We start from the raw sequence: 9158 nt of genomic DNA, 5'->3' as shown, positions 1-9158 counted from the left end.
AGATAAAAAGATTATATGATTCTTACAGCTGGCGATTTGTTGAAAGCGCAGAAAGGGAGTAGTCCGGTTTGGGCACAGACGGCCTCCGGTTCGTTCAGCATTTTCTTTACAGCCTCAGTGACTTCTGCATCTGTAAGCTGAATGTCAATGTGCCGCTGAGCATCCTTCAAACTCCCCGTATACTCACTCATTAAACCGGAGCGCCGGCTTAAGGGCATAATACTCAAGCTTATCCAGCAACGAGCAAGATCAACTCCTGTCAAACCGTTCGCCATGAAGGCTCTAAGCTTTGATAATTGGGGAGCATAGTTGGCCCTTTCTTTTGCCGTCAACCTCTGAGGAAAAGGATGTGTGTTGCTAAGGCGTTCAGGGCGGTAACCCGGCAGGGGGTTTTCATCAGGTGGAGATGTATCCATGCAATAAAACCAAGTCTGGTTCCACTCTTTGGGGTGACTGTGGAGTTTGGAATGAGGGAAGGTGACTTCCTTCCTTTTCTGAACCGCCATTCCGCCCAGTTCCGTATTGGGTCCATCCAAGAACTCTGTGCGACGGTTTAAGTGAAAGAAATCCCTAAACAGTTCGACTGTAGGTTCCTCTTGCAGATAAACCTCACAGAAGACTTGGAAGTGGTAGATGTTGGTCACATAATTGGGACCGATGTCTTGAGGGCGCAGCTGAAAATTGGCTAGTACATCTCGGAAAAATTTCGAACTGGGCGGGCTAAAACCTCGACTCAGATGGTCAGCAAACACGACTACCTCTCCGTCCTTGGGTGTAGGAGGATTTTCCAGGCCAGGGACCCTCCAGTGGATGACATCTTTCTTGGCTAAAGCGCCCGTTTTAACAAGATTGTTTAACTGTTCTTCGGTTACTCGAGAAGGAGCCCAATTGCATTCATAGATTTGCTTGGCCATGGCAATGAAAGATCTGAAACATGATTATTGCCGGTTTAAGATTTACAATGGACAACTATACAGCAGTATAAGGATGTGAGCATATTGTTAAACTGGAATTGGTTATTCGTAAAACGGAGTCTGACAATGAAAACAGTACAATGATGAATGCATTGGCGGTTCAATAGGGGACTAATGGTATCTATTGGGTCATCATTTTGTATATGAGGTTAAACCACCCAATCTGGTATTAAAAGTGTATAAGTGAAGGAAGAAACAAGTTTCACATCTTGCCATGGTTATTTCAGATCTACCGCGCGTTGGAAAAACAAAATGTATTCTGACCTAATTTCCAGCGCATTAAAGGTTCACCAAGTTGAGATGAGTTTTATACAAGGCAGATGTTCTAACAGGGAAGCAGGAGTTTAAAGTACAAAGGCTTTGGAAAAAGCAGACCTAAACTAGCCATTGGTACTGCTAAAGAGAAACAAACAGATTCAAGAACTTCGAAGAACTACGAAGAACGACGAACCCTAATGGTTGATCTGGAGTAAGAAAGGAGGAACGTACTGGTGCTGAGGAAGCAGCGGAGGATTGCCGCATTTTTCTGGTCCGATCAGGTTGATGTAGCGGCCGTCGTGGAGGAAGAAACGAAGGTCGACGGTGGCGGCGGAGCTCCAAAGGATGGCAGTGCAAGGAAGAAGATGAGGTGAAGAGATACGGGGGGGGGGGGGGATGGAAAGACCCCCTGGCTCTATTTATAAGGGCAGAAAGATAAGCGTCAGGCGCGAAAATCGAGGAGCCTAAATTTTGGATATGAGGCGGAGCTGTCGCCTCGATTGTCGGAGGCTCATTAATGAAGGTGGATTATACACAGTTTTAAATAACAGGTGACGTCACAACGGTTTACCATGATCCTAGAAGATGAGGTCATGGCGGTTTACAAGATTATGTGAAGATGCTAAAGAAGAAATTTTCTTAAGTATTGAGGATTGACATGAACCAGTTCAACTCAATCTGGGGCCTAATGTTGGGGTTATTACCACTTGGCGTAAACCGGCCAGGAGAGGCCGGGTTAACCCCATAAGTAGTTCATCCGTATCTGAAGTCCATGAAGACAGACGGTGATGCTTTATGAAGGCCTAGGGCCCAAAGCCAGTTTAAGGCCTGTAGACATAAACCGGCATTGATATGTAAATTTGTGTTGTAAGATAGAAGTAGCAGAGACCGAGCCGGACACGATTATGAGCCGGCCTCGGGATTCTGTAAACCGACGGGCGACAACCCATGTATATAAGGGGGCGACCCGGCGGCGGTTCAAGGACAACAGACAACAACTCGAGACTCAGGCAAAGCGTATTCGCTCCCTGGTCACCGAAACCCCAGCAATTCCATCACAACTAGACGTAGGCTTTTACCTTCATCGTAAGGGGCCGAACTAGTATAAAACTCTCTTGCGTCCCTTGTCCGCTTTAACCCCTTTAAGTTAACCCGTAGCGATGGCTCCACGACTAAGTCTTTCTCTAGGACATCTGCCGTGACAAAACCACGACATTTCCCATGCCAGAAAGAGTACCTAACAGGTTGGGAAGTTGTGTTCAAGGTGGCGGCACATGGTAAGCTACCAGACCTGAATGATGACGATTACTACAATATTAACCCCATGACATAGAGGGAGTTTTCTATCAAGAGCAACCTGATGATGATGTGTTCAGAAACGATGACGCTGACGTCTTGGGTGATGTTGATGTGGATCCAAACGATGACGATGCACGGAATGATGGTGAGACCATTGTTAATGAAAATGACATACTTATGCTAGAAAATTTAAATGAAGATGCTGACGACGAGATAGAGCCTCCACCTCCGTCAGACAACGAAGATGATATGCGTGATAGTGATGATGAGACCGAGCGAGAAATCAGTTACAACAATGATGATTCGTATGGGTTCTAGCAGGTGTATGTTTCATGTATTTTTTATGGTTTAGGAATATGCCTTTTTGTGCTTATTTATTAATGTGTTTTTATTCCTTATTATTATGCTTTTTTCTTCATTATTAATGTACTAATTGTTATTCTCTTTTGAATGCCGGTTCATGGAACATTGGCAAGGGGAAGACCGACGACACGGGTTTCCTAGCCAAGGTTGTCGGCATGGCTAGTAGGAGTGGTCGACCGCATACTCTTACCCCCCGACTACTTGAGGATGACTCCTCATAGGGAGGTCGAGGGAGAGGTGCCCCTAGAGGAGAAGGGGGCGGGGGAGAGCCCCTAGAGGGCGAGGGTGTGGGGGGAGAGCCACTAGAGGGGGTCACGGCAAGAAAGAGCGCACCCTCACCGACTTAGGGGTGTTGTCTTAGAGGCCTTCCTCTAGTGAGGTACCCTCCTCTAGTGAGGTACCCTCTGCCGAGGAGCAGGAGGATGAGGAGGAGGAGGTTCGCGAGGAGGTTCAGGAGGACCACGAGGAGGATGAGGAGGTTCGGGAGGGGAAGGGGAGGAGGTTGGGGAGGGGGACAAGGAGGAGGAGGAGGCAGGCGAGGAGGATGGTGGTGGCGGGGATGATGGTGCTAGCGAGGAGGGCGTTGGCAACAAGAAGGGGTGGCTGCGCGGTAACACAAAGCTCCCTACCCAGCTTCCTGCTACCGAGGAGCAGAAGTGGCTCATTGAGCCCACGGGGAAAGAGTAAGTGCCACTTAATCATAATCTAATTGTTTTTATTGTACACATGCTTATATTTTCATTATTTTGCTTGTACACATGCTAATATTTTCATTATTTATATCGTTTGCAACAACTGGAGATATCCGAAAGGGGCTCGTCTTCCCAACGGCCTCATCACCGTCTTGCTTAAGACACACTGGCAGGGGCTTTACTGTCCCAATCTAGTCAGCCACCCAGAGCGCCGGGTTTTGGCCACGAGCTGGGACCACTGGGAAGCGGCCCCCCACATGGACTATGAGACGCATGCTAAGGCTATGATTACAAATTTTGGGGTGAGTTCTCTTCATAAGAATAAGTCCATTCTGGTTTCATAAATGATTTAACTCATGACTTCTTCCATTCTTGTTTCATGAATGATTGTAGAAATACTATCGAGTTCTTCAGGAGCACAAGGCCACTGCCGACGAGATCGTGCTGCGCCAAGCGAAGAAGAAGGCCCGCCAGATGCAGTACGAGATGCGCTGGGTGGCCATCTCGCAATATTATCATGACGCTCTTAGCGTGAAGATGACCAAGGAAAAATCATGGAGGGAGAAGCTTACCTTGCAGAGGGACAAGTACTTGGCAGTAAGTATAAAAGATTTTTCATTCCGACGTTTGTGGTAAATTTCATCGTTTCGTGTGGACATGCCATTATGCTTTCATTATGTAGGTGTGTCCAAATCGTTTTTTAGAGCATGGTGGCAGGCACGGTTCCTGTAATAGAACCACCACCACCAGCTGCTGGACCACAACCAGTGCTACTTACCTTCGAGGAGTTTCTGTCACAGCACCCGGGGACTACGGTGGTTAGTATATCTCCAAACTATCCAACCACCGCTTACCGTTTATTCAACACAATCATATATCCTTTGCACATGTCTTTTCAAACATCCAAGGAACCGGTGGATCATCCATTGGTGGTGGTGCCAGTCTTCGCATCACTCACGAGTCACGGAGCCCGGTCACTACGATCCACCGAGGCAGTGGTGGTGGCGGTCTTGGCGGTAGCGCTACCGCTAGCAGTGACGACCTGGGCTTTGGCGGACTTGGCGGTGAGGACCTTGGCGGTGGTGGTGGACGTAATGGTGGTTAAGCATGTGGGTGACGGTGGTGATGATGATATACTTGTCCGCTTTAGATGACCTGTGGTTTTATGCTCCTTTAGATGACTTGTGTGCTTTTTAGATGCTTATGTTTGTTGGTGGTGTTGGTTGTGAGGATGTGATGGCGGTGGTGTTGGTTGTGAGCAGATATATACTTATGCTGTTTTGATGGTAGTGCTGTTGGTTGTGAGGATGATACCTATATGTGCTGTGTATGTCTAGTACATCATGTATATCCGCTGTGTATTTGAATTGAATTCAAACAGAAAACAGAAAAAAAATTCACACAAAAACTATGTCGACGTCTTGGCCGTCAGCATAGGGTAGCGTCGAGCTACCAGTGGGCGACACGTGTCATGTTTTACATATACGCCGACGGCTAGGCCGTCGGCATAGGCTACACATGGCACTCACTGGTGCGTCCTGGTACGTAGATATGCCGACAGCTAGGCTGTCGGCATAGATTTGAATCTACACCGACGACCTAGCCGTTGGCACACATGGACATGTGGCGTCCTTTGGTCACTTCCTGGCACGTAGGTATGCCGTGAGGCACCGTTAGGCGTGGAAGTTTACCGATGGTGAATCTATGCCAACGGCCGTACGAAAGCCGTCGGCATAGGCTTCTATGCCGACGGCTTTTCTACGCCGATGGCATCCTGTGGTACGCCGACACATATGTTGCCGACGACCCTATGCTGACGGTGGCCATCGGCATAGGCCTATCCCAACAAGAAACTGGCCTATGCCGACGGCCCTGGCCGTCGGCATAGTAGGCCATTCTGGTAGTGACGTGTGCATCATGTACCTATGGTACAGGTTACCTCCGTATGATCACTAGCTCTTTTCCTTCCTAGTAAGTAGTAACGAGAAGCGAAACCGAATCAACCCATATGGTGACGTGTTGGTATCGGCAACATCTAGTTTTTTTCATTTTCTTAGGAGGTGGGCAGTAAACATGCTTATTTTTTGTCATTGCCTACGAATGACATGTTAGTCCGGCTGGCATCATTTAATCCCTAAAATAAGTTGTGATTTTTAACTGGGGGAATACAAGTGTTGTAAAAGTCAACCCATCAGACAATAATCGACTTGGAAATACCAAAATTTAAAATATAAATTTTTATATTTTAACAAAAATATTTATTGTGTGGCCAAGTTAACTAAGTGCCTACTCCCTGAGAATTATTTGTAACTACCCGGAATTGCAAAGAAAAAATAAGCAATCATAGACTTGATGAGGGGAAATATAATCATCCCCCAAAGCGAGGTAGAAGTAACAAATCAGTTATACAAAATGATGTTTAGAAAACACCAATGTAACTAAGACGTACCAAAATGAGCAGCAACATATCTATGGGCATTCATTGCACGCTAATCATTTGGGATATCCGTGATCTAACTACGTTCATTAATTAATGGATTCATATAAGATGTGTGTTACCACAACAAGATCTATAGTGAGCATCTGTGTATTTGTGGAACATAGAGAGAGCATTAATATGTAGAGATCCAAATTGAGCATTCAGCATTTACTGGACACCGATAGTACACATATTCAGGACCAAACCTGCATACTGCATTTATGATACCCCATTGCAGGCATTATAAAGAGTTCTCAGCCTCATGTTCATCACCTCCATCCATCCATTTCTGCAATACACATCCTTCTCTGTCTATTTTTCTCCACCTCCCTCTCTGCGCTTCAGTACTTCAAGGCTTCTAGGTAGCCCTGTAGTAATGGTAGCAATGCCAAGGACTATCATCTTCTTCTCCACCATCATCTTCATGCTTCTTTCGGCTCAAGCTAGCGGCTCTGACAGTGGCAAGCCCAAGGTGACCAAGCTCATGGTGGAAGCATGCAAGAACGCCTCGATCAACAACCCCTACAACGATCCTGTTACGCAAGAATTCTGTTTGTCGACCCTCCAGTCGGACAATCACATCGGCGAAATCTTAACTCTTCCTTCAGACCAATTTCGTCAATGAACAGAAGAACTGTGGCTCTGTTGCTGTGGAAATCGACTGTACTTCAAGAGATTTCCATAGTCTTCACTCGAAGAAATAGGTAGCTTGAGCATCACTTTGGAAATACGCATACGTATGACATAGACCCGCTTTAACAGTACGGTGTTCCCTATGAATCAATATAAGCAAAAGGAAACTACGGGAACAAAATCTTCACGTTCCAATTCGTCACTTCAATTTCTTCAAAGGGGCGCACAAATTTATTCAATCTAAACATACATTTTTAGGGGTCGTCTTTCATGGTTAAACAAAATCTTCAGTGACTTTTCTCCTATGTATACACTTACAAACACATGAGTCTCTTAACCCATTTGTCTTCAATACTCCATAACCACAAAGGAGGCAATAGATGCACTTACACCATTCTTGACGTTTACACTGGGCATAGCCGGGTACAGAACACATTCTACTCTAGGTAGACTTCGTGTCACGCAGGCCACTACAGTAGTCTCCCCTAACAAGTTACGACTACGGTAATTAAGGGTCTCCATATGGACGCGGCCTCACTAAAGGTTATCCGTACTTCCATTATCAATTGTAAAACCTAGGGGTAAAGGCTTTTACTGTCACCTCGAATTACCGTCACTCGCCAACTCTTAAAATAACAGTAATATACTTTGTGAACTTTCGGTGATAATTTTGAGGGAGGAGCCTTCACAACAGTCACGAAGTCTATTAAACTAAATCATTCAATAGAGAATACCACGTATTAACGTTTCAGTTCCTATACATACCAAGATTCATCCATATCCCTGAGAACTAGGGGGTTTACTCATACATAGGGGAAACAAAACACCATGAATGTGGTGATGATAAACATGGATGTATTAAACAAGTAACACGCAAGATGATCCACTAGAGTTCCGATATTACAACGAGATGAAGATGGATGTGGACGACGATGATGATGAAAGTGGTGATGATGCCGATGTCCCCTTGCACGTGGTGGTGAAGATGGCGATCTCCTCGTTACCAATTCCCCTCTGGATGGGTTCCGAAAGTCAGGGTTCTCCTTATGGATGTGTTTTTGGTGGTTGTGTGTGTCTATTCCTCGATCTTTATCCATAGGGAAGAAGTAGTCGACGAGAGGGAGCTGCCAGCATGCAATACGACTGCGTGTACGAGCATGTTTGCTCATATGGTTGGCCGTGTTGCACTTTGTTGGACTGCGCCAGATCCAATTTCCTCTAAGTATTTTATTCTATTTATGGTCAGGTATAATCACATTGGTTTACGTGATTCCACCATAATTTCATGTGATTCCTGCCATAGTATTCCATTTGTTCCAAAAGAAGTGTCCTGGGGAAAACCGACAAAAAGAGTGTGTGAACGCAGTAACATTCCACAAAGCCTATGGAGTTGGCACAAAATACTCGTCGAAATGATCACACAATTTGTATTCATCAATAGTACTCAAGCTTAAGCCTCTGCGAAACCTTATGCATGAATCATTTCTTTGGCATGATCCCGTCACTAGACAAGAAAAGTTTCAGCAAGCAATGATTGAAGTGGAGTGCTTGAGAGACTTAATGATGAGACACTCGTGGGTGTTAATGACTTACTGTAGTATCATGTTGTATTTTCAAAACTTTCACTCCCTTAATTTATGTTTTCATTGCTCAAGAAATAAAATTCCCTTCCGTGTGTTCCCCGCAAGCAAGTGTTAACTAGAGAAAATAGAATAAAATCTACTTTTTATTTTGTCTAGGTGAGCAAGAGGTTGGTGTTGATTATCTTTGCTTCAATAACACTTGCATAATAACCATTCCACCGCTACAGCTATACTAACTTTTCATGTGAAGAAGCGGAGGTCTATCTAGGCATTAAACAACTGATTTCCTTATGGTTTGGATTTCTATCTCTGTTGCTGGAGGATGATCAAGTTTAATCTTGGAGAGTTGACGTGTGTTATTTTTATGGTCATCAAGCCATAGTTTAAACATGTTTATCTTATAAACTCTATGATACTCCCATCGATATTGCCACTAATGACTGATGAATGCAAGAGATTGTGGAATCCTCTCTTTGTTTTGTGAACCGATCCGATGTCTTCTTCAATGATTTCTTCTTGCGATCAGATCGCCATATGTGAGTAATTCGGTAAGGTAATGTCCAATGTCCTTGCAACCTGATGTATTTGTTTGAGGGGTCGATGGAATGACTTTAAAGGGACATCATGTATGTATAAAATAAAATTACATCATAGTAGCCTCTTCTCTCCCTCCCCCCCTCTCTCTCCCTCCCTCCTCGTTCTTCGGCCCTACAGGTTCCATGGATCCTGGAGTTCGGTCCAAGTAGAGGTTAGGAGACGGGACAACATGAAGCGCAATTCTAAACACCAGTGATAGAAGGGCTTAGTATGGTAGTATGGTTCCAATCTCTGGGGATGCATGAAGTGTAGTCATTAAATGTCCAATGCTTTTCTTTGA

This window comes from Aegilops tauschii, unplaced genomic scaffold (genome assembly GCF_002575655.3).
Source record: "Aegilops tauschii subsp. strangulata cultivar AL8/78 unplaced genomic scaffold, Aet v6.0 ptg000076l_subseq_5457420:6198992_obj, whole genome shotgun sequence".
Taxonomy (NCBI): Eukaryota; Viridiplantae; Streptophyta; class Magnoliopsida; order Poales; family Poaceae; genus Aegilops; species Aegilops tauschii.
The sequence above is the reverse complement of the archived record's forward strand: the minus strand, read 5'-3'. Positions refer to the sequence as shown.